This window comes from Vespula vulgaris, chromosome 20 (genome assembly GCF_905475345.1).
Source record: "Vespula vulgaris chromosome 20, iyVesVulg1.1, whole genome shotgun sequence".
NCBI lineage: Eukaryota > Metazoa > Arthropoda > Insecta > Hymenoptera > Vespidae > Vespula > Vespula vulgaris.
In genome coordinates, this window is record NC_066605.1 from 1,210,278 (window position 1) to 1,234,475 (window position 24,198).

At 41.4% G+C, this 24,198-nt stretch overlaps 1 long non-coding RNA gene across 1 annotated transcript; it reads right to left on the reverse strand.

The window, feature by feature from the left end:
* Positions 1 to 6,719: 6,719 nt before the first annotated feature.
* On the reverse strand, positions 6,720 to 8,442 carry LOC127071118 (uncharacterized). Its single transcript, XR_007784840.1, has 3 exons — positions 8,359 to 8,442; positions 7,836 to 8,260; positions 6,720 to 7,399 (listed from the first exon to the last, which is right to left on the reverse strand). It is a non-coding gene; the product is annotated as an uncharacterized LOC127071118 (long non-coding RNA).
* Between the last annotated feature and the right edge of the window lie 15,756 nt (positions 8,443 to 24,198).

A 24,198-nucleotide genomic window follows, 5' to 3' on the forward strand; every position in this document is an offset into this window, starting at 1 on the left:
AAGTGTTCGTTAATACTTGCAAGAATGGCATCCGCGAAAATCTCTATGTACTCTCGTCGAAGTCCAAAGCACAACTAAACTGTCAAAGTTGTTCAGAGGTCCGATTTTGTTTTCGACTCACAAAGAAAATTATCCCCACCTCACAATTTAATTTTAAATTAAAATATTGCTCCGTTATTGAAAAAACATTGAAATATGCAACTATTTGCCCGGTGTTATATGAGACCTTGACAACAGTTAAAGAAGAAGAGGAGAAGAAAAAGAAAAAAGAGAAAAGGTAAAGAAAGAAGAAGAGAAAAGTAGCACTGCAAAGATACTGAAACAGTAAATCGCCCAAAAGCCCACATCCGATGGCCCCTCCCAAGGGTCCCACCCGAGATTAATAATTAATAAAAGTTAATAAAAATGATTCACATAGTAAATAAAAGTATATCATTAATGTAATTATCAAGAGTATACAATTAATAAAAGTATGTAAGTAATAATAGTAAATAAGGACAAATACGAATGATAGCTAACTTAAGTGCGACGGAAAAGCTTTCTATGCGTTCTCCTAGAAAATTAATTAAGAATTTTATTATATTCAAATTTATTTATCAGTGGAAAGATAACTAAGAATTTAAAATGTAATCGATTTAACATTTAATAGAACTTTGAGCGATATTGTAAAAATATAAAAATATGCAGCCATTCGCCCGGTAATACTTGCGTTTTATAATTATACATATAATTTAGTTACAGACTTTAAATATAATTAAGACATAGATCTCGATATATCGCAAGTATTACCGACCCAGGTCCCACCGCTTGGAGGTTGCTGCATCTGGGGACCCACGAGCTAACGGTGACTCTACTCTCTAAGATTCGCGGGACCGGCGTGAGCAAATAATCGCCGAACAAATAAAACGAAGTCCCCGGTAGGACTTTTAATCGCGCTCGGACACTCACGTGAGTGTCCGAATGACTCTACTTCAAAATACGCATTACCGGCGTAATCTTATCTATATATCAGGCAAATAAAACTAAGTCCACGGTAGGACACTTAATTCGCGCCCGAACACTCACGTGGTGTTAGTACAACGGCAACTCTACTCTAAAATCCGCATTCCCGGCGTTCGCGAGGTAATATGAGCGAACAGGGACATCGAGTCCGCAACGGTATCCTACTAGGGATAACGTTGAGGCCGTCAGCCTCGGATGCCCATATCCCGCCTTTAAGCACGACCGTCCGTGCCTTTCGCATTTCGAACAATAACACGAAGTCCACGGTAGGACCTTTAATCGCGCCCGAACATCCACGCGAGTGTTAGAATAACGGTGACTCTACTCTAATTCGCGGTCCCGCGGGGTTGCATACACCTCACCATGGACTCAGGTGACTATAGATATAAGGTGGGTCAGTCAACGGACTGAACATCCTTACAAATAGCCATAAACCATCCTCCTCAGTAGCACATAGACCGTCTCACTCTACAGTCATCCGATGACCGTATCACGACCGGTCATTCGTTCGTTTTTAGCAATCAAACGAAGTCCATTATCGTAGGACTTTTAATCGCGCCCGGGAACACCACGCCTGTGCCCGCCGACACAGGCGCAAATGTTCTTTCTATCTTACCCGTATTCGCGTCTAACAATCGAATATGAACCAACCCTTCGACGATACATCGAACCTGCGCCGACATATCGAAATCCGTGAAGAAGAGGAGAAGAAGAAGAGAAAGAGAGGAACAGAAAGCCGGAACGTGCGCGCATGTGAGAACCATAGAACTCGGAAGAAAAGAAAGAAAAGAATATCTGAAGGTGCAACGGAACGCGTGCACGAACGTGTGAAAAAGATGAAATTGAAATGAAAAGATGAACATAGAAAAGAAAAGAAAAGAGAAAATGAATGCGACCGAAGTCAGAGTACGGAAATCGAGCTGAATTTTTCGGTACAGAAAGAAGGAGACCCGCACAGAAGCCCACGCCCAAGGGCCCATCCCAAGGGTCCCACCCGAGAGAAACTATGATAATTAATCTCCAATGATTATTTCAATATTACAGAGCTGACAATTTCAAAGAACAGATATGACTGTGAATTGACTAATGAATATACGGAAAGTGTAAGAAAGAATGTAAAATGTACGTCCTTCGATGTTTAATTTGGAATTACATAGGAGAAATTTTGGAGAACTCTTAAAGAACGCAGCCATTCGCTCGGCAATACTTGCACACCATAAGATTTGACGAAACGCAAGTACTTCCGACCCAGGTCCCACCGCGTGGAGGTTGCTGCAGTTGGAGACCCACGGTCTAACGGGGTCTCTACTCTGAAATTCGCGTGACCGGCGTGTTCAAATAATCGGCGTTCTATAAAACGAAGTCCCCGGTAGGACTTTTACTCGCGCCCGAACACTCCCGTGAGTGTTAGCATAACGGTGACTCTAACTCGCGTCCGCGACGTTCAATGCACTGTCCAAGAATTCAGGCGGCTAACAGGAGGAGGGTCAGTCCACACTTACGGATAGCAAACCATACTACTCGGCAGCACATAAACCGACACACGACCGATCATTTATTCGTTTTGGCAATCAAACGAAGTCCATTACCGAAGGACTTTTATTCGCGCGCGAGAACACCACGTCTGTGCCCGCCGACACAGGCGTAAATGTTCTTTCTATCCTACCCGTATTCCGCGCGGATATATCGATATATGTGAAGAAGAGGATAAGAAGAAGAGAAAGAAGAGAAAAGAAGAAGAAAGCCAGAACGTGCGCACACGTGAAAAGGATGGAGCAGAAAAGAATAGAAAGAAAAGAATATCCGTAAGACGCAATGGAACACATGCACGTGTGAAGAAGATAAAATTGGGAAGAAAAGATGAACGTAAAAGATCGACGAATACCAGAGTACAAAAATCCAGCTCGATTTTTCTATGCAGAAAGAAGGAGACCCGCACAGAAGCCCACGCCCAAGGGCCCATCCCAAGGGTCCCACCCGAGAGAAACTATGATAATTAATCCCGATTAATTGTTACGATATAGAACTATGCGTTTCGAAGAACAGAAATGACTGTAAACTTATTGTTGAAGATACGAAAGATGTATGAAACCATGCGAAATGTAACTTAGGATTACATGGAAAAGATTTTGAAAAAGATTTTGAAGTGTGCAGCCATTCGCTCGGTAATACTTGGATCTCATAAAATTTCGACATAACGCAAGTATTACCGACCCAGGTCCCACCGCGTGGAGGTTGCTGCATGTAGAGACCCGCGGACTAACGGGGACTCTACTCTAAAATCCGCGATCCGAGATGCCTTTCCGCTTCGGGAGCTTCAGACTTCTCAGCAAACTGGAGATGTATAAAACCCCGCTTACAGATCGCTCCGCCGTCCACACCGTCGGCTTCAGACATCTCGAGACACGACCGGTCGTGTCTATATTTCGACTCCAAAAATCAAAACGTAGTCCTCGGCAGGACTTAATCTCGCGTCCGCGAACACCCACGCGCGTGCCGGCCGTCACGCGCGTGAGTGTTTTCCCTATCGTTCGCGTACGGAAGCAAGGAGACATACCCTCCCTGCATATAATAAGAATTATATGCAGAGAGGTTCCATTAACTTCCGTGTAAAGATCCCACGATGATCCGTCACCTAATCTGAAACAGAAAAAAAATGATTGTAGTGCTAAATATAAGATCAAAAATTAAAAAGATAATAAAAATTAAATATAAAAGCAAATATTAAAAAGATAATAAAAATTAAATATAAAAGCAAAAATTAAAAAGTTAACAAAAGTTAAATGCAAAAGCAAAAGTTAAAAGTATAATAGAAATTAGATATAAGAACGAAAATTATATATAAAATTATATGCGAAAACTTCCCTGCAAAAATTTAATTTCACGACGATCGGTCCCTCGATGATCGGTCCCTCGATGATCTAACCTGAAACAGAAAAAGTATGAAATGCAATGAGAAACAGATATAAAGAAAAAAGGAAAAGAATAGGCAGACAGAAAAAGGAAAAAAAAGGGAAAATTTGCGTATTTACGCATGAGAAAAATAGAATTCCGAACGATGGATGTGCATCTCGAAGAATGGTTAACTCAGCGAAAATCAGAGTAACATAATTGAGTTCAAGTTTTCCCTAGCAAAAGAACCAAACCCGCCTAAGGCCCACACCCGAGGGCCCCTCCCAAGGGTCCCACCCGAGAGAAACCATAATAATTAATCCCGATTAATTGTTATGTTATAGAGCTATGCGTTTCGAAGAACAGAAATGACTGTAAACTTATTGTGGAAGATACGAAAGATGTATGAAACCATGCGAAATGTAACTTAGGATTACATGGAAAAGATTTTGAAAAAGATTTTGAAGTGTGCAGCCATTCGCTCGGTAATACTTGGATCTCATAAGATTTCGACGTAACGCAAGTATTACCGACCCAGGTCCCACCGCGTGGAGGTTGCTGCATGTAGAGACCCGCGGACTAACGGGGACTCTACTCTAAAATCCGCGATCCGAGATGCCTTTCCGCTTCGAGAGCTTCAGACTTCTCAGCAAACTGGAGATGTATAAAACCCCGCTTACAGATCGCTCCGCCGTCCACACCGTCGGCTTCAGACATCTCGAGACACGACCGGTCGTGTCTATATTTCGACTCCAAAAATCAAAACGTAGTCCTCGGCAGGACTTAATCTCGCGTCCGCGAACACCCACGCGCGTGCCGGCCGTCACGCGCGTGAGTGTTTTCCCTATCGTTCGCGTACGGAAGCAAGGAGACATACCCTCCCTGCATATAATAAGAATTATATGCAGAGAAGTTCCATTAACTTCCGTGTAAAGGTCCCACGATGATCCGTCACCTAATCTGAAACAGAAGATAATTAAAGAAGACATAAATTTAAAAGAATTAAAAAAATTGTAAAAATTCAATATTAGAGCAAATATTTAAAAGAAAATAAAAATTAAATATAAGAGAAAAAATTAAAATATAGAAATTAAGTATAAAGACAAAAACTAAAAAGGTAAAAATTAAATATAAGAACAAAAATTAAAGAGATATAAATTAAATATCATAGCCAGAACTGTATGTAAAATTACATGTAAAATTATATGCAAAACGACATTTACATTCAAATACTTTTCTGAAAAAATTTAATTTCACGATGATCGGTCCCTCGATGATGGCTCCCTAGATGATGGCTCCCTCGATGATCTAACCTGAAACAGAAAGACAGTATCAAAAGATGATCAAAAAGAATAAAAAGAAAAGAGGAAAAGAAGGAAGAAGAGATAAAGGCGAAAAGAAACTGAGAGTATTTGCGGAAATGCGAGTGAGAAAAGTAGAATTTCGAACGATGAATGTGTAACTCGAAGAATGGTTAACTCGACAAAAATCACAGTAACATAATTGAGTTCAATTTTTCCCTAGTGAAAGAACGAAACCCGCCTAAGGCCCACACCCGAGGGCCCCTCCCAAGGGTCCCACCCAAGACTAATAATTAATAATAGTTAATAAAAGTAATGAATATAATAAATAAAAGTATATAATCAATATAATTATCAAAAATCTATAATTAATAAAAGTATATAATCAATGTAATTAATAAAAGTATATAATCAATATAATTAATAAAAGTATATAAGTAATGAAAGTAAACATGGATAAATATAAATGACAGAGAACATATGTGTTATAGAAAAGTTTTCTGTCCGTTTCGGTAATAATTTTATAACTTTATTAATTTAAAATTTTGATATATTCAATCTATTTATCTGTTAAAGTATGATTAGCAATTTAAAATATAATTAATTTAAATTATTCTGATTGAAATTTGTCAGAAAAGAGATTTTGGAAAGAGATTGAAATATGCAGCCATCCGCCCGGTAGTACTTGCGCTATATGATTGTATATACAATTTCGTTATAGATTTTAGATAACATATAGAATTTAATTAAAGATTTTAGAAACAATTTGACAGATTTCAATATATCGCAAGTACTACCGACCCAGGTCCCACCACGAGGAGGTAGCTGCATCTGGGGACCCACGGGCTAACGGGGACTCTACTCTAAAATTCGCGTTCGAGATGTCTTTCCGCATCGGGAGTTTCCGGCTTATGAGAAAACTGGAGACGAACGAGAACGCTTACGAGACCCTGCTTACGAAGAACGCCACCGTCCGCACCGTCAGCTTCAGACATCTCGAGACACGACCGGTCGTGTCTATATTTCAAAAATCAAAACGTAGTCCTCGGTAGGACTTATAATCTCGCGACCGCGAACACTCATGCGCGTGACGACCAGCACGCGTGTGAATGTTATCCCTATCATCGCGTACGGAAGCAAGGAGACATACCCTCTCTGAATATAATATTAATTATATGCAGCGAGGTTCCATTAACTTCCGTGTAAAGATCCCACGATGATCGATCCCTCGATGATTCAGAAACAGAAAAAAAGAAAGAGTAAAAGCAGATGTGAAGAAGAAAAAGAAGAAGAGAGAAAGGAGAAAAGAAACTGGGAATGAGAGTGTGAGTGCAAGAGAAAGATAGAATTTGGAACGACGGACGAATATATTGATGATCGCTTCACCCGAAAAAAATCAAAGTACCAAAGTCGAGAGAAAGTAGAGTAATTAATCTCGGGTAATCGTTTAAACTATTACGTATCTATGCGTTTCTATAAATAAAAAGACGTATAATCTATAGAAAGCATGTAATAAATATAATAAATATGCCTATAATAAATATAACCTTGCTTATACATAAAAGAAATGCTTATAATAAGTAGAAATGTGCAGAATAAATATAAATGTACTATAATGAAAGAAATAAAAATCACTTGACCGTTCCCTCGATGATCCATCCCTCGATGATCCATCCCTCGATGATCCATCCCTTGATGATCTCACCTGAAACAGAAAAAGATTATAAGAAAAAGAAAAGGAGAAGAAAATATAAAGAGGAAAGAGCTTCTTTGCAAGATACTGAGAAAGTAGCCCGCACAAAGGCCCACACCCGAGGGCCCCTCCCATGGGTCCCACCCGAAAGAAACAACTTCTGCAATTAAATCGGAACAATTAATTTAGGGAATAAAATTCTGAACTTAACTTAATTTAAATTAAAAGAGAAAACCAAAATGAAAATCTTCCGATCCTAATCTAAACGAATATTCACTTCCCGTACCGCGGGAATGAAAGAACTTCCTACACATTTCGGTGCGTTTTTATCAATTCCATATGCACTTTTATTCAGTGCACATTAGAAAGAGGACATTAAAAGAGAAAATATAAAGAAAATAAAAATTTACATCTCGACCTGAATAGAAAAATGAATAACATAGGTAATAATTCTCTTCGCGTACGAGTACCAACATGTGATGAAAGATGGAGTGCTACGTCGTCCGAGTTTCTGAAATCAAAATTATTGTTATTATCAAAAAAATTATTACACAAGAGCATTTTGGGTAACCACATAGAAATTAAAATATATCTATATCGACTAATCTGTCGAACCTTCCAAAATAAAACAACAATCCAATAGCTGCCTTCTACAACCACAGTTTCTGGGAACATCATCGACATATAGCCACTTCTTTGTTTCTTGCCCCACCAACAACTATACAACACTCGATAACCATCATTAACTACCCTTATTCGAAAACTTGGAAGGAAACTAATAAATCTAAGGAAACTCGAAAACCATTCTGAAACGAAAAATCGAAAAAAATTTCCTAGTGGTCACTCAATGCTCTTAAATTATAAATTACAACCAATCACTCGTGCCGATTCGGACCTTTCGTCCTCGACATGATTGAGTGATCGGAGGGACTTAAAAATTAACTTACTACTTGAGAAGTTCTGCGATGGCTCCAAAACACTGCACCGAGATTTAGGACGGAATCAAGGGTGGGCGAATTGCAGTTGGTTGAAAATGAGGCAGGTCGACATCGAAGATGGTTGAGATCCTCTTCGGTGATGCACTGACTCTAATTCGCGGTAGTTATTTATTAACGAACGGTCACTGAATTTATTTCGCGAAACTCTACTATATGTTATAGATACAGTCTGTGCGACTGTTAAAAAATAAAAAAAACTACGAGAACAAACACTGACTCTAAAAACTGCATTGCACGCAGTCTATGCAAAAACACTTATCGTTTAAAACGCGAAACGCGAACGAACAAACACTGCTTCTACTTCGCGAAATTTTTATTTTAGCGGTAACAACACTCGATTACTTCATTGCTACGCGCACGATTGCAATAAAGTTCTGAAACAGAAAAATTGAAAAAAAATAATTGATATCACAGTTATAATAACAAATTGTATAAACTATTCAAGAAATATATGATGGAGAAATATACTTACTTTAAATCTTCGTTAATATTCGCTCGAATGGCATCCTGCGATAATTCCTAAGTCCATTCCTGATGGTAGATTGTCAAAGTCCCCGAAAGCGGCAAAAATTTCTAAGTCCACTACTGGTGGTAGATTGTCAAAGTCCCCGAAAGCGGCAAAAATTTCTAAGTCCACTCCTGGTGGTAGATTGTCAAAGTCCCCGAAAGGGGCAAAAATTTCTAAGTCCACTCCTGGTGGTAGATTGTCAAAGTCCCCGAAAGGGGCAAAAATTTCTAAGTCCACTCCTGGTGGTAGATTGTCAAAGTCCCCGAAAGGGGCAAAAATTTCTAAGTCCACTCCTGGTGGTAGATTGTCAAAGTCCCCGAAAGCGGCAAAAATTTCTAAGTCCACTCCTGGTGGTAGATTGTCAAAGTCCCCGAAAGCGGCAAAAATTTCTAAGTCCACTCCTGGTGGTAGATTGTCAAAGTCCCCGAAAGGGGCAAAAATTTCTAAGTCCACTCCTGGTGGTAGATTGTCAAAGTCCCCGAAAGGGGCAAAAATTTCTAAGTCCACTCCTGGTGGTAGATTGTCAAAGTCCCCGAAAGCGGAAAAAATTTCTAAGTCCACTCCTGGTGGTAGATTGTCAAAGTCCCCGAAAGGGGCAAAAATTTCTAAGTCCACTCCTGGTGGTAGATTGTCAAAGTCCCCGAAAGGGGCAAAAATTTCTAAGTCCACTCCTGGTGGTAGATTGTCAAAGTCCCCGAAAGCGGCAAAAATTTCTAAGTCCACTCCTGGTGGTAGATTGTCAAAGTCCCCGAAAGGGGCAAAAATTTCTAAGTCCACTCCTGGTGGTAGATTGTCAAAGTCCCCGAAAGCGGCAAAAATTTCTAAGTCCACTCCTGGTGGTAGATTGTCAAAGTCCCCGAAAGCGGCAAAAATTTCTAAGTCCACTCCTGGTGGTAGATTGTCAAAGTCCCCGAAAGGGGCAAAAATTTCTAAGTCCACTCCTGGTGGTAGATTGTCAAAGTCCCCGAAAGGGGCAAAAATTTCTAAGTCCACTCCTGGTGGTAGATTGTCAAAGTCCCCGAAAGCGGCAAAAATTTCTAAGTCCACTCCTGGTGGTAGATTGTCAAAGTCCCCGAAAGGGGCAAAAATTTCTAAGTCCACTCCTGGTGGTAGATTGTCAAAGTCCCCGAAAGGGGCAAAAATTTCTAAGTCCACTCCTGGTGGTAGATTGTCAAATTCCCCGAAAGGGGCAAAAATTTCTAAGTCCACTCCTGGTGGTAGATTGTCAAAGTCCCCGAAAGGGGCAAAAATTTCTAAGTCCACTCCTGGTGGTAGATTGTCAAAGTCCCCGAAAGCGGCAAAAATTTCTAAGTCCACTCCTGGTGGTAGATTGTCAAAGTCCCCGAAAGCGGCAAAAATTTCTAAGTCCACTCCTGGTGGTAGATTGTCAAAGTCCCCGAAAGGGGCAAAAATTTCTAAGTCCACTCCTGGTGGTAGATTGTCAAAGTCCCCGAAAGGGGCAAAAATTTCTAAGTCCACTCCTGGTGGTAGATTGTCAAAGTCCCCGAAAGCGGCAAAAATTTCTAAGTCCACTCCTGGTGGTAGATTGTCAAAGTCCCCGAAAGGGGCAAAAATTTCTAAGTCCACTCCTGGTGGTAGATTGTCAAAGTCCCCGAAAGCGGCAAAAATTTCTAAGTCCACTCCTGGTGGTAGATTGTCAAAGTCCCCGAAAGCGGCAAAAATTTCTAAGTCCACTCCTGGTGGTAGATTGTCAAAGTCCCCGAAAGGGGCAAAAATTTCTAAGTCCACTCCTGGTGGTAGATTGTCAAAGTCCCCGAAAGGGGCAAAAATTTCTAAGTCCACTCCTGGTGGTAGATTGTCAAAGTCCCCGAAAGCGGCAAAAATTTCTAAGTCCACTCCTGGTGGTAGATTGTCAAAGTCCCCGAAAGGGGCAAAAATTTCTAAGTCCACTCCTGGTGGTAGATTGTCAAAGTCCCCGAAAGCGGCAAAAATTTCTAAGTCCACTCCTGGTGGTAGATTGTCAAAGTCCCCGAAAGGGGCAAAAATTTCTAAGTCCACTCCTGGTGGTAGATTGTCAAAGTCCCCGAAAGGGGCAAAAATTTCTAAGTCCACTCCTGGTGGTAGATTGTCAAAGTCCCCGAAAGCGGCAAAAATTTCTAAGTCCACTCCTGGTGGTAGATTGTCAAAGTCCCCGAAAGGGGCAAAAATTTCTAAGTCCACTCCTGGTGGTAGATTGTCAAAGTCCCCGAAAGCGGCAAAAATTTCTAAGTCCACTCCTGGTGGTAGATTGTCAAAGTCCCCGAAAGGGGCAAAAATTTCTAAGTCCACTCCTGGTGGTAGATTGTCAAAGTCCCCGAAAGCGGCAAAAATTTCTAAGTCCACTCCTGGTGGTAGATTGTCAAAGTCCCCGAAAGGGGCAAAAATTTCTAAGTCCACTCCTGGTGGTAGATTGTCAAAGTCCCCGAAAGGGGCAAAAATTTCTAAGTCCACTCCTGGTGGTAGATTGTCAAAGTCCCCGAAAGCGGCAAAAATTTCTAAGTCCACTCCTGGTGGTAGATTGTCAAAGTCCCCGAAAGGGGCAAAAATTTCTAAGTCCACTCCTGGTGGTAGATTGTCAAAGTCCCCGAAAGGGGCAAAAATTTCTAAGTCCACTCCTGGTGGTAGATTGTCAAAGTCCCCGAAAGCGGCAAAAATTTCTAAGTCCACTCCTGGTGGTAGATTGTCAAAGTCCCCGAAAGGGGCAAAAATTTCTAAGTCCACTCCTGGTGGTAGATTGTCAAAGTCCCCGAAAGGGGCAAAAATTTCTAAGTCCACTCCTGGTGGTAGATTGTCAAAGTCCCCGAAAGCGGCAAAAATTTCTAAGTTCACTCCTGGTGGTAGATTGTCAAAGTCCCCGAAAGCGGCAAAAATTTCTAAGTCCACTCCTGGTGGTAGATTGTCAAAGTCCCCGAAAGCGGCAAAAATTTCTAAGTCCACTCCTGGTGGTAGATTGTCAAAGTCCCCGAAAGCGGCAAAAATTTCTAAGTCCACTCCTGGTGGTAGATTGTCAAAGTCCCCGAAAGGGGCAAAAATTTCTAAGTCCACTCCTGGTGGTAGATTGTCAAAGTCCCCGAAAGGGGCAAAAATTTCTAAGTCCACTCCTGGTGGTAGATTGTCAAATTCCCCGAAAGGGGCAAAAATTTCTAAGTCCACTCCTGGTGGTAGATTGTCAAAGTCCCCGAAAGGGGCAAAAATTTCTAAGTCCACTCCTGGTGGTAGATTGTCAAAGTCCCCGAAAGCGGCAAAAATTTCTAAGTCCACTCCTGGTGGTAGATTGTCAAAGTCCCCGAAAGCGGCAAAAATTTCTAAGTCCACTCCTGGTGGTAGATTGTCAAAGTCCCCGAAAGGGGCAAAAATTTCTAAGTCCACTCCTGGTGGTAGATTGTCAAAGTCCCCGAAAGGGGCAAAAATTTCTAAGTCCACTCCTGGTGGTAGATTGTCAAAGTCCCCGAAAGGGGCAAAAATTTCTAAGTCCACTCCTGGTGGTAGATTGTCAAAGTCCCCGAAAGGGGCAAAAATTTCTAAGTCCACTCCTGGTGGTAGATTGTCAAAGTCCCCGAAAGCGGCAAAAATTTCTAAGTCCCTTCCCGACGGTAGATTGTCAAAGTGCCCAGAAGGCACAGAAATTTCTAAGTCCATTCCCGGCGGTAGATTGTCAAAGTGCCCAGAAGGCACAGAAATTTCTAAGTCCCTTCCTGGTGGTAGATTGTCAAAGTGCCCAGAAGGCACAAAATTTCTAAGTCCCTTCCCGGCGGTAGATTGTCAAAGTGCCCAGAAGGCACAGAAAGTTCTAAGTCCCTTCCCGACGGTAGATTGTCAAAGTGCCCAGAAGGCACAGAAATTTCTAAGTCCATTCCCGGCGGTAGATTGTCAAAGTGCCCAGAAGGCACAGAAAGTTCTAAGTCCCTTCCCGACGGTAGATTGTCAAAGTGCCCAGAAGGCACAGAAATTTCTAAGTCCCTTCCCGGCGGTAGATTGTCAAAGTGCCCAGAAGGCACAGAAAGTTCTAAGTCCCTTCCCGGCGGTAGATTGTCAAAGTGCCCAGAAGGCACAGAAATTTCTAAGTCCCTTCCTGGTGGTAGATTGTCAAAGTGCCCAGAAGGCACAAAATTTCTAAGTCCCTTCCCGGCGGTAGATTGTCAAAGTGCCCAGAAGGCACAGAAAGTTCTAAGTCCCTTCCCGACGGTAGATTGTCAAAGTGCCCAGAAGGCACAGAAATTTCTAAGTCCCTTCCCGGCGGTAGATTGTCAAAGTGCCCAGAAGGCACAGAAAGTTCTAAGTCCCTTCCCGACGGTAGATTGTCAAAGTGCCCAGAAGGCACAGAAATTTCTAAGTCCCTTCCTGGTGGTAGATTGTCAAAGTGCCCAGAAGGCACAAAATTTCTAAGTCCCTTCCCGGCGGTAGATTGTCAAAGTGCCCAGAAGGCACAGAAATTTCTAAGTCCCTTCCTGGTGGTAGATTGTCAAAGTGCCCAGAAGGCACAAAATTTCTAAGTCCCTTCCCGGCGGTAGATTGTCAAAGTGCCCAGAAGGCACAGAAAGTTCTAAGTCCCTTCCCGGCGGTAGATTGTCAAAGTGCCCAGAAGGCACAGAAATTTCTAAGTCCATTCCCGATGGTAGATTGTCAAAAGTCCAAGGAAGGCACACAGTCGAAGACTAAAACAAAGGAAACATTATAGAAATACGAAAATATGAGAGATACACAATCTACTTTCGTAACATCTTCGTGGGTACTCGCTCCTATGGCATCTTGTGGAAATTTCTATGTCCCCCCATAGAGAAGGTGTGTCAACGTCCTTCGAAAGTGCAGTGGAAATCTGAAACAAAAAAGAAAGCATAGAATGTGGAAAATATGAGTGATACCACAATGTACTTGCGTAAAATCTCCGTTAGTACTCGCTCCTATGGCATCCTGTGGAAATTTCTAAGTTCTCTTGTCGAAGTCCAAAACACAACTGGACTAGTAGCTGTAATGGTCCGTCAATGACCCGACTTTGTTGTCGTCTCTCGATGCCGAGTATCCCCACTTCCCATTTAAGTCTGCAATCAATAATCTTCTTATTTTCGTATTAACTGTCCATTAATACTCGCTCCTATGGCATCCTGTGGAAATTTCTAAGTCCCCCCATAGAGAAGGACTGTCAACGTCCTTCGAAAGTGCAGTGGAAATCTGAAACAAAAAAGAAAGCATAGAATGTGGAAAATATGAATGATACGACATTGTACTTGCGTTAAACCTTCGTTAGTACTCGCTCCTATGGCATCCTGTGGAAATTTCTATGTCCCCCCATAGAGATGGATTGTCAACGGCCTTCGAAAGTGCAGTGGAAGTCTGAAACAAAAAAGAAAGCATAGTATGTGGAAAATATGAGTGATACCACAATGTACTTGCGTAAAATCTCCGTTAGTACTCGCTCCTATGGCATCCTGTGGAAATTTCTATGTCCCCCCATAGAGAAGGCTGTCAACGTCCTTCAAAAGTGCAGTGGAAATCTGAAACAAAAAAGAAAGCATAGAATGTGGAAAATATGAATGATACGACATTGTACTTGCGTTAAACCTTCGTTAGTACTCGCTCCTATGGCATCCTGTGGAAATTTCTATGTCCCCCCATAGAGATGGATTGTCAACGGCCTTCGAAAGTGCAGTGGAAGTCTGAAACAAAAAAGAAAGCATAGTATGTGGAAAATATGAGTGATACCACAATGTACTTGCGTAAAATCTCCGTTAGTACTCGCTCCTATGGCATCTTGTAGAAATTTCTAAGTTCTCTTGTCGAAGTCCAAAACACAACTGGACTAGTAGCTGTAATGGTCCGTCAATGACCCGACTTTGTTGTCGTCTCTCGATGCCGAGTATCCCCACTTCCCATTTAAGTCTGCAATCAATAATCTTCTTATTTTCGTATTAACTGTCCATTAATACTCGCTCCTATGGCATCCTGTGGAAATTTCTAAGTCCCCCCATAGAGAAGGACTGTCAACGTCCTTCGAAAGTGCAGTGGAAATCTGAAACAAAAAAGAAAGCATAGAATGTGGAAAATATGAATGATACGACATTGTACTTGCGTTAAACCTTCGTTAGTACTCGCTCCTATGGCATCCTGTGGAAATTTCTATGTCCCCCCATAGAGATGGATTGTCAACGGCCTTCGAAAGTGCAGTGGAAGTCTGAAACAAAAAAGAAAGCATAGTATGTGGAAAATATGAGTGATACCACAATGTACTTGCGTAAAATCTCCGTTAGTACTCGCTCCTATGGCATCCTGTGGAAATTTCTATGTCCCCCCATAGAGAAGGCTGTCAACGTCCTTCAAAAGTGCAGTGGAAATCTGAAACAAAAAAGAAAGCATAGAATGTGGAAAATATGAATGATACGACATTGTACTTGCGTTAAACCTTCGTTAGTACTCGCTCCTATGGCATCCTGTGGAAATTTCTATGTCCCCCCATAGAGATGGATTGTCAACGGCCTTCGAAAGTGCAGTGGAAGTCTGAAACAAAAAAGAAAGCATAGTATGTGGAAAATATGAGTGATACCACAATGTACTTGCGTAAAATCTCCGTTAGTACTCGCTCCTATGGCATCCTGTGGAAATTTCTATGTCCCCCCATAGAGAAGGCTGTCAACGTCCTTCAAAAGTGCAGTGGAAATCTGAAACAAAAAAGAAAGCATAGAATGTGGAAAATATGAATGATACGACATTGTACTTGCGTTAAACCTTCGTTAGTACTCGCTCCTATGGCATCCTGTGGAAATTTCTATGTCCCCCCATAGAGATGGATTGTCAACGGCCTTCGAAAGTGCAGTGGAAGTCTGAAACAAAAAAGAAAGCATAGTATGTGGAAAATATGAGTGATACCACAATGTACTTGCGTAAAATCTCCGTTAGTACTCGCTCCTATGGCATCTTGTAGAAATTTCTAAGTTCTCTTGTCGAAGTCCAAAACACAACTGGACTAGTAGCTGTAATGGTCCGTCAATGACCCGACTTTGTTGTCGTCTCTCGATGCCGAGTATCCCCACTTCCCATTTAAGTCTGCAATCAATAATCTTCTTATTTTCGTATTAACTGTCCATTAATACTCGCTCCTATGGCATCCTGTGGAAATTTCTAAGTCCCCCCATAGAGAAGGACTGTCAACGTCCTTCGAAAGGGCAGTGGAAATCTGAAACAAAAAAGAAAGCATAGAATGTGGAAAATATGAATGATACGACATTGTACTTGCGTTAAACCTTCGTTAGTACTCGCTCCTATGGCATCCTGTGGAAATTTCTATGTCCCCCCATAGAGATGGATTGTCAACGGCCTTCGAAAGTGCAGTGGAAGTCTGAAACAAAAAAGAAAGCATAGTATGTGGAAAATATGAGTGATACCACAATGTACTTGCGTAAAATCTCCGTTAGTACTCGCTCCTATGGCATCCTGTGGAAATTTCTATGTCCCCCCATAGAGAAGGCTGTCAACGTCCTTCAAAAGTGCAGTGGAAATCTGAAACAAAAAAGAAAGCATAGAATGTGGAAAATATGAATGATACGACATTGTACTTGCGTTAAACCTTCGTTAGTACTCGCTCCTATGGCATCTTGTAGAAATTTCTAAGTTCTCTTGTCGAAGTCCAAAACACAACTGGACTAGTAGCTGTAATGGTCCGTCAATGACCCGACTTTGTTGTCGTCTCTCGATGCCGAGTATCCCCACTTCCCATTTAAGTCTGCAATCAATAATCTTCTTATTTTCGTATTAACTGTCCATTAATACTCGCTCCTATGGCATCCTGTGGAAATTTCTAAGTCCCCCCATAGAGAAGGACTGTCAACGTCCTTCGAAAGTGCAGTGGAAATCTGAAACAAAAAAGAAAGCATAGAATGTGGAAAATATGAATGATACGACATTGTACTTGCGTTAAACCTTCGTTAGTACTCGCTCCTATGGCATCTTGTAGAAATTTCTAAGTTCTCTTGTCGAAGTCCAAAACACAACTGGACTAGTAGCTGTAATGGTCCGTCAATGACCCGACTTTGTTGTCGTCTCTCGATGCCGAGTATCCCCACTTCCCATTTAAGTCTGCAATCAATAATCTTCTTATTTTCGTATTAACTGTCCATTAATACTCGCTCCTATGGCATCCTGTGGAAATTTCTAAGTCCCCCCATAGAGAAGGACTGTCAACGTCCTTCGAAAGGGCAGTGGAAATCTGAAACAAAAAAGAAAGCATAGAATGTGGAAAATATGAATGATACGACATTGTACTTGCGTTAAACCTTCGTTAGTACTCGCTCCTATGGCATCCTGTGGAAATTTCTATGTCCCCCCATAGAGATGGATTGTCAACGGCCTTCGAAAGTGCAGTGGAAGTCTGAAACAAAAAAGAAAGCATAGTATGTGGAAAATATGAGTGATACCACAATGTACTTGCGTAAAATCTCCGTTAGTACTCGCTCCTATGGCATCCTGTGGAAATTTCTATGTCCCCCCATAGAGATGGATTGTCAACGGCCTTCGAAAGTGCAGTGGAAGTCTGAAACAAAAAAGAAAGCATAGTATGTGGAAAATATGAGTGATACCACAATGTACTTGCGTAAAATCTCCGTTAGTACTCGCTCCTATGACATCTTGTAGAAATTTCTAAGTTCTCTTGTCGAAGTCCAAAACACAACTGGACTAGTAGCTGTAATGGTCCGTCAATGACCCGACTTTGTTGTCGTCTCTCGATGCCGAGTATCCCCACTTCCCATTTAAGTCTGCAATCAATAATCTTCTTATTTTCGTATTAACTGTCCATTAATACTCGCTCCTATGGCATCCTGTGGAAATTTCTAAGTCCCCCCATAGAGAAGGACTGTCAACGTCCTTCGAAAGTGCAGTGGAAATCTGAAACAAAAAAGAAAGCATAGAATGTGGAAAATATGAATGATACGACATTGTACTTGCGTTAAACCTTCGTTAGTACTCGCTCCTATGGCATCCTGTGGAAATTTCTATGTCCCCCCATAGAGATGGATTGTCAACGGCCTTCGAAAGTGCAGTGGAAGTCTGAAACAAAAAAGAAAGCATAGTATGTGGAAAATATGAGTGATACCACAATGTACTTGCGTAAAATCTCCGTTAGTACTCGCTCCTATGGCATCTTGTAGAAATTTCTAAGTTCTCTTGTCGAAGTCCAAAACACAACTGGACTAGTAGCTGTAATGGTCCGTCAATGACCCGACTTTGTTGTCGTCTCTCGATGCCGAGTATCCCCACTTCCCATTTAAGTCTGCAATCAATAATCTTCTTATTTTCGTATTAACTGTCCATTAATACTCGCTCCTATGGCATCCTGTGGAAATTTCTAAGTCCCCCCATAGAGAAGGACTGTCAACGTCCTTCGAAAGTGCAGTGGAAATCTGAAACAAAAAAGAAAGCATAGAATGTGGAAAATATGAATGATACGACATTGTACTTGCGTTAAACCTTCGTTAGTACTCGCTCCTATGGCATCTTGTAGAAATTTCTAAGTTCTCTTGTCGAAGTCCAAAACACAACTGGACTAGTAGCTGTAATGGTCCGTCAATGACCCGACTTTGTTGTCGTCTCTCGATGCCGAGTATCCCCACTTCCCATTTAAGTCTGCAATCAATAATCTTCTTATTTTCGTATTAACTGTCCATTAATACTCGCTCCTATGGCATCCTGTGGAAATTTCTAAGTCCCCCCATAGAGAAGGACTGTCAACGTCCTTCGAAAGGGCAGTGGAAATCTGAAACAAAAAAGAAAGCATAGAATGTGGAAAATATGAATGATACGACATTGTACTTGCGTTAAACCTTAGTTAGTACTCGCTCCTATGGCATCCTGTGGAAATTTCTATGTCCCCCCATAGAGATGGATTGTCAACGGCCTTCGAAAGTGCAGTGGAAGTCTGAAACAAAAAAGAAAGCATAGTATGTGGAAAATATGAGTGATACCACAATGTACTTGCGTAAAATCTCCGTTAGTACTCGCTCCTATGGCATCCTGTGGAAATTTCTATGTCCCCCCATAGAGAAGGCTGTCAACGTCCTTCAAAAGTGCAGTGGAAATCTGAAACAAAAAAGAAAGCATAGAATGTGGAAAATATGAATGATACGACATTGTACTTGCGTTAAACCTTCGTTAGTACTCGCTCCTATGGCATCCTGTGGAAATTTCTATGTCCCCCCATAGAGATGGATTGTCAACGGCCTTCGAAAGTGCAGTGGAAGTCTGAAACAAAAAAGAAAGCATAGTATGTGGAAAATATGAGTGATACCACAATGTACTTGCGTAAAATCTCCGTTAGTACTCGCTCCTATGGCATCCTGTGGAAATTTCTATGTCCCCCCATAGAGATGGATTGTCAACGGCCTTCGAAAGTGCAGTGGAAGTCTGAAACAAAAAAGAAAGCATAGTATGTGGAAAATATGAGTGATACCACAATGTACTTGCGTAAAATCTCCGTTAATACTCGCTCCTATGGCATCCTGTGGAAATTTCTATGTCCCCCCATAGAGAAGGCTGTCAACGTCCTTCAAAAGTGCAGTGGAAATCTGAAACAAAAAAGAAAGCATAGAATGTGGAAAATATGAATGATACGACATTGTACTTGCGTTAAACCTTCGTTAGTACTCGCTCCTATGGCATCCTGTGGAAATTTCTATGTCCCCCCATAGAGATGGATTGTCAACGGCCTTCGAAAGTGCAGTGGAAGTCTGAAACAAAAAAGAAAGCATAGTATGTGGAAAATATGAGTGATACCACAATGTACTTGCGTAAAATCTCCGTTAGTACTCGCTCCTATGGCATCCTGTGGAAATTTCTATGTCCCCCCATAGAGAAGGCTGTCAACGTCCTTCAAAAGTGCAGTGGAAATCTGAAACAAAAAAGAAAGCATAGAATGTGGAAAATATGAATGATACGACATTGTACTTGCGTTAAACCTTCGTTAGTACTCGCTCCTATGGCATCCTGTGGAAATTTCTATGTCCCCCCATAGAGATGGATTGTCAACGGCCTTCGAAAGTGCAGTGGAAGTCTGAAACAAAAAAGAAAGCATAGTATGTGGAAAATATGAGTGATACCACAATGTACTTGCGTAAAATCTCCGTTAGTACTCGCTCCTATGGCATCCTGTGGAAATTTCTATGTCCCCCCATAGAGAAGGCTGTCAACGTCCTTCAAAAGTGCAGTGGAAATCTGAAACAAAAAAGAAAGCATAGAATGTGGAAAATATGAATGATACGACATTGTACTTGCGTTAAACCTTCGTTAGTACTCGCTCCTATGGCATCTTGTAGAAATTTCTAAGTTCTCTTGTCGAAGTCCAAAACACAACTGGACTAGTAGCTGTAATGGTCCGTCAATGACCCGACTTTGTTGTCGTCTCTCGATGCCGAGTATCCCCACTTCCCATTTAAGTCTGCAATCAATAATCTTCTTATTTTCGTATTAACTGTCCATTAATACTCGCTCCTATGGCATCCTGTGGAAATTTCTATGTCCCCCCATAGAGAAGGACTGTCAACGTCCTTCGAAAGGGCAGTGGAAATCTGAAACAAAAAAGAAAGCATAGAATGTGGAAAATATGAATGATACGACATTGTACTTGCGTTAAACCTTCGTTAGTACTCGCTCCTATGGCATCCTGTGGAAATTTCTATGTCCCCCCATAGAGATGGATTGTCAACGGCCTTCGAAAGTGCAGTGGAAGTCTGAAACAAAAAAGAAAGCATAGTATGTGGAAAATATGAGTGATACCACAATGTACTTGCGTAAAATCTCCGTTAGTACTCGCTCCTATGGCATCCTGTGGAAATTTCTATGTCCCCCCATAGAGATGGATTGTCAACGGCCTTCGAAAGTGCAGTGGAAGTCTGAAACAAAAAAGAAAGCATAGTATGTGGAAAATATGAGTGATACCACAATGTACTTGCGTAAAATCTCCGTTAATACTCGCTCCTATGGCATCCTGTGGAAATTTCTATGTCCCCCCATAGAGAAGGCTGTCAACGTCCTTCAAAAGTGCAGTGGAAATCTGAAACAAAAAAGAAAGCATAGAATGTGGAAAATATGAATGATACGACATTGTACTTGCGTTAAACCTTCGTTAGTACTCGCTCCTATGGCATCCTGTGGAAATTTCTATGTCCCCCCATAGAGATGGATTGTCAACGGCCTTCGAAAGTGCAGTGGAAATCTGAAACAAAAAAGAAAGCATAGAATGTGGAAAATATGAGTGATACCACATTGTACTTGCGTAAAATCTCCGTTAGTACTCGCTCCTATGGCATCCTGTGGAAATTTCTATGTCCCCCCATAGAGAAGGCTGTCAACGTCCTTCAAAAGGGCAGTGGAAATCTGAAACAAAAAAGAAAGCATAGAATGTGGAAAATATGAATGATACGACATTGTACTTGCGTTAAACCTTCGTTAGTACTCGCTCCTATGGCATCCTGTGGAAATTTCTATGTCCCCCCATAGAGATGGATTGTCAACGGCCTTCGAAAGTGCAGTGGAAGTCTGAAACAAAAAAGAAAGCATAGTATGTGGAAAATATGAGTGATACCACAATGTACTTGCGTAAAATCTCCGTTAGTACTCGCTCCTATGGCATCTTGTAGAAATTTCTAAGTTCTCTTGTCGAAGTCCAAAACACAACTGGACTAGTAGCTGTAATGGTCCGTCAATGACCCGACTTTGTTGTCGTCTCTCGATGCCGAGTATCCCCACTTCCCATTTAAGTCTGCAATCAATAATCTTCTTATTTTCGTATTAACTGTCCATTAATACTCGCTCCTATGGCATCCTGTGGAAATTTCTATGTCCCCCCATAGAGAAGGCTGTCAACGTCCTTCAAAAGTGCAGTGGAAATCTGAAACAAAAAAGAAAGCATAGAATGTGGAAAATATGAATGATACGACATTGTACTTGCGTTAAACCTTCGTTAGTACTCGCTCCTATGGCATCTTGTAGAAATTTCTAAGTTCTCTTGTCGAAGTCCAAAACACAACTGGACTAGTAGCTGTAATGGTCCGTCAATGACCCGACTTTGTTGTCGTCTCTCGATGCCGAGTATCCCCACTTCCCATTTAAGTCTGCAATCAATAATCTTCTTATTTTCGTATTAACTGTCCATTAATACTCGCTCCTATGGCATCCTGTGGAAATTTCTAAGTCCCCCCATAGAGAAGGACTGTCAACGTCCTTCGAAAGGGCAGTGGAAATCTGAAACAAAAAAGAAAGCATAGAATGTGGAAAATATGAATGATACGACATTGTACTTGCGTTAAACCTTCGTTAGTACTCGCTCCTATGGCATCCTGTGGAAATTTCTATGTCCCCCCATAGAGATGGATTGTCAACGGCCTTCGAAAGTGCAGTGGAAGTCTGAAACAAAAAAGAAAGCATAGTATGTGGAAAATATGAGTGATACCACAATGTACTTGCGTAAAATCTCCGTTAGTACTCGCTCCTATGGCATCCTGTGGAAATTTCTATGTCCCCCCATAGAGATGGATTGTCAACGGCCTTCGAAAGTGCAGTGGAAGTCTGAAACAAAAAAGAAAGCATAGTATGTGGAAAATATGAGTGATACCACAATGTACTTGCGTAAAATCTCCGTTAATACTCGCTCCTATGGCATCCTGTGGAAATTTCTATGTCCCCCCATAGAGAAGGCTGTCAACGTCCTTCAAAAGTGCAGTGGAAATCTGAAACAAAAAAGAAAGCATAGAATGTGGAAAATATGAATGATACGACATTGTACTTGCGTTAAACCTTCGTTAGTACTCGCTCCTATGGCATCCTGTGGAAATTTCTATGTCCCCCCATAGAGATGGATTGTCAACGGCCTTCGAAAGTGCAGTGGAAGTCTGAAACAAAAAAGAAAGCATAGTATGTGGAAAATATGAGTGATACCACAATGTACTTGCGTAAAATCTCCGTTAGTACTCGCTCCTATGGCATCCTGTGGAAATTTCTATGTCCCCCCATAGAGATGGATTGTCAACGGCCTTCGAAAGTGCAGTGGAAGTCTGAAACAAAAAAGAAAGCATAGTATGTGGAAAATATGAGTGATACCACAATGTACTTGCGTAAAATCTCCGTTAATACTCGCTCCTATGGCATCCTGTGGAAATTTCTATGTCCCCCCCATAGAGAAGGCTGTCAACGTCCTTCAAAAGTGCAGTGGAAATCTGAAACAAAAAAGAAAGCATAGAATGTGGAAAATATGAATGATACGACATTGTACTTGCGTTAAACCTTCGTTAGTACTCGCTCCTATGGCATCCTGTGGAAATTTCTATGTCCCCCCATAGAGATGGATTGTCAACGGCCTTCGAAAGTGCAGTGGAAGTCTGAAACAAAAAAGAAAGCATAGTATGTGGAAAATATGAGTGATACCACAATGTACTTGCGTAAAATCTCCGTTAGTACTCGCTCCTATGGCATCCTGTGGAAATTTCTATGTCCCCCCATAGAGAAGGCTGTCAACGTCCTTCAAAAGTGCAGTGGAAATCTGAAACAAAAAAGAAAGCATAGAATGTGGAAAATATGAATGATACGACATTGTACTTGCGTTAAACCTTCGTTAGTACTCGCTCCTATGGCATCCTGTGGAAATTTCTATGTCCCCCCATAGAGATGGACTGTCAACGTCCTTCGAAAGTGCAGTGGAAGTCTGAAACAAAAAAGAAAGCATAGTATGTGGAAAATATGAGTGATACCACAATGTACTTGCGTAAAATCTCCGTTAGTACTCGCTCCTATGGCATCTTGTAGAAATTTCTAAGTTCTCTTGTCGAAGTCCAAAACACAACTGGACTAGTAGCTGTAATGGTCCGTCAATGACCCGACTTTGTTGTCGTCTCTCGATGCCGAGTATCCCCACTTCCCATTTAAGTCTGCAATCAATAATCTTCTTATTTTCGTATTAACTGTCCATTAATACTCGCTCCTATGGCATCCTGTGGAAATTTCTATGTCCCCCCATAGAGAAGGCTGTCAACGTCCTTCAAAAGTGCAGTGGAAATCTGAAACAAAAAAGAAAGCATAGAATGTGGAAAATATGAATGATACGACATTGTACTTGCGTTAAACCTTCGTTAGTACTCGCTCCTATGGCATCTTGTAGAAATTTCTAAGTTCTCTTGTCGAAGTCCAAAACACAACTGGACTAGTAGCTGTAATGGTCCGTCAATGACCCGACTTTGTTGTCGTCTCTCGATGCCGAGTATCCCCACTTCCCATTTAAGTCTGCAATCAATAATCTTCTTATTTTCGTATTAACTGTCCATTAATACTCGCTCCTATGGCATCCTGTGGAAATTTCTAAGTCCCCCCATAGAGAAGGACTGTCAACGTCCTTCGAAAGGGCAGTGGAAATCTGAAACAAAAAAGAAAGCATAGAATGTGGAAAATATGAATGATACGACATTGTACTTGCGTTAAACCTTCGTTAGTACTCGCTCCTATGGCATCCTGTGGAAATTTCTATGTCCCCCCATAGAGATGGATTGTCAACGTCCTTCGAAAGTGCAGTGGAAGTCTGAAACAAAAAAGAAAGCATAGTATGTGGAAAATATGAGTGATACCACAATGTACTTGCGTAAAATCTCCGTTAGTACTCGCTCCTATGGCATCCTGTGGAAATTTCTATGTCCCCCCATAGAGATGGATTGTCAACGTCCTTCAAAAGTGCAGTGGAAATCTGAAACAAAAAAGAAAGCATAGTATGTGGAAAATATGAGTGATACCACAATGTACTTGCGTAAAATCTCCGTTAATACTCGCTCCTATGGCATC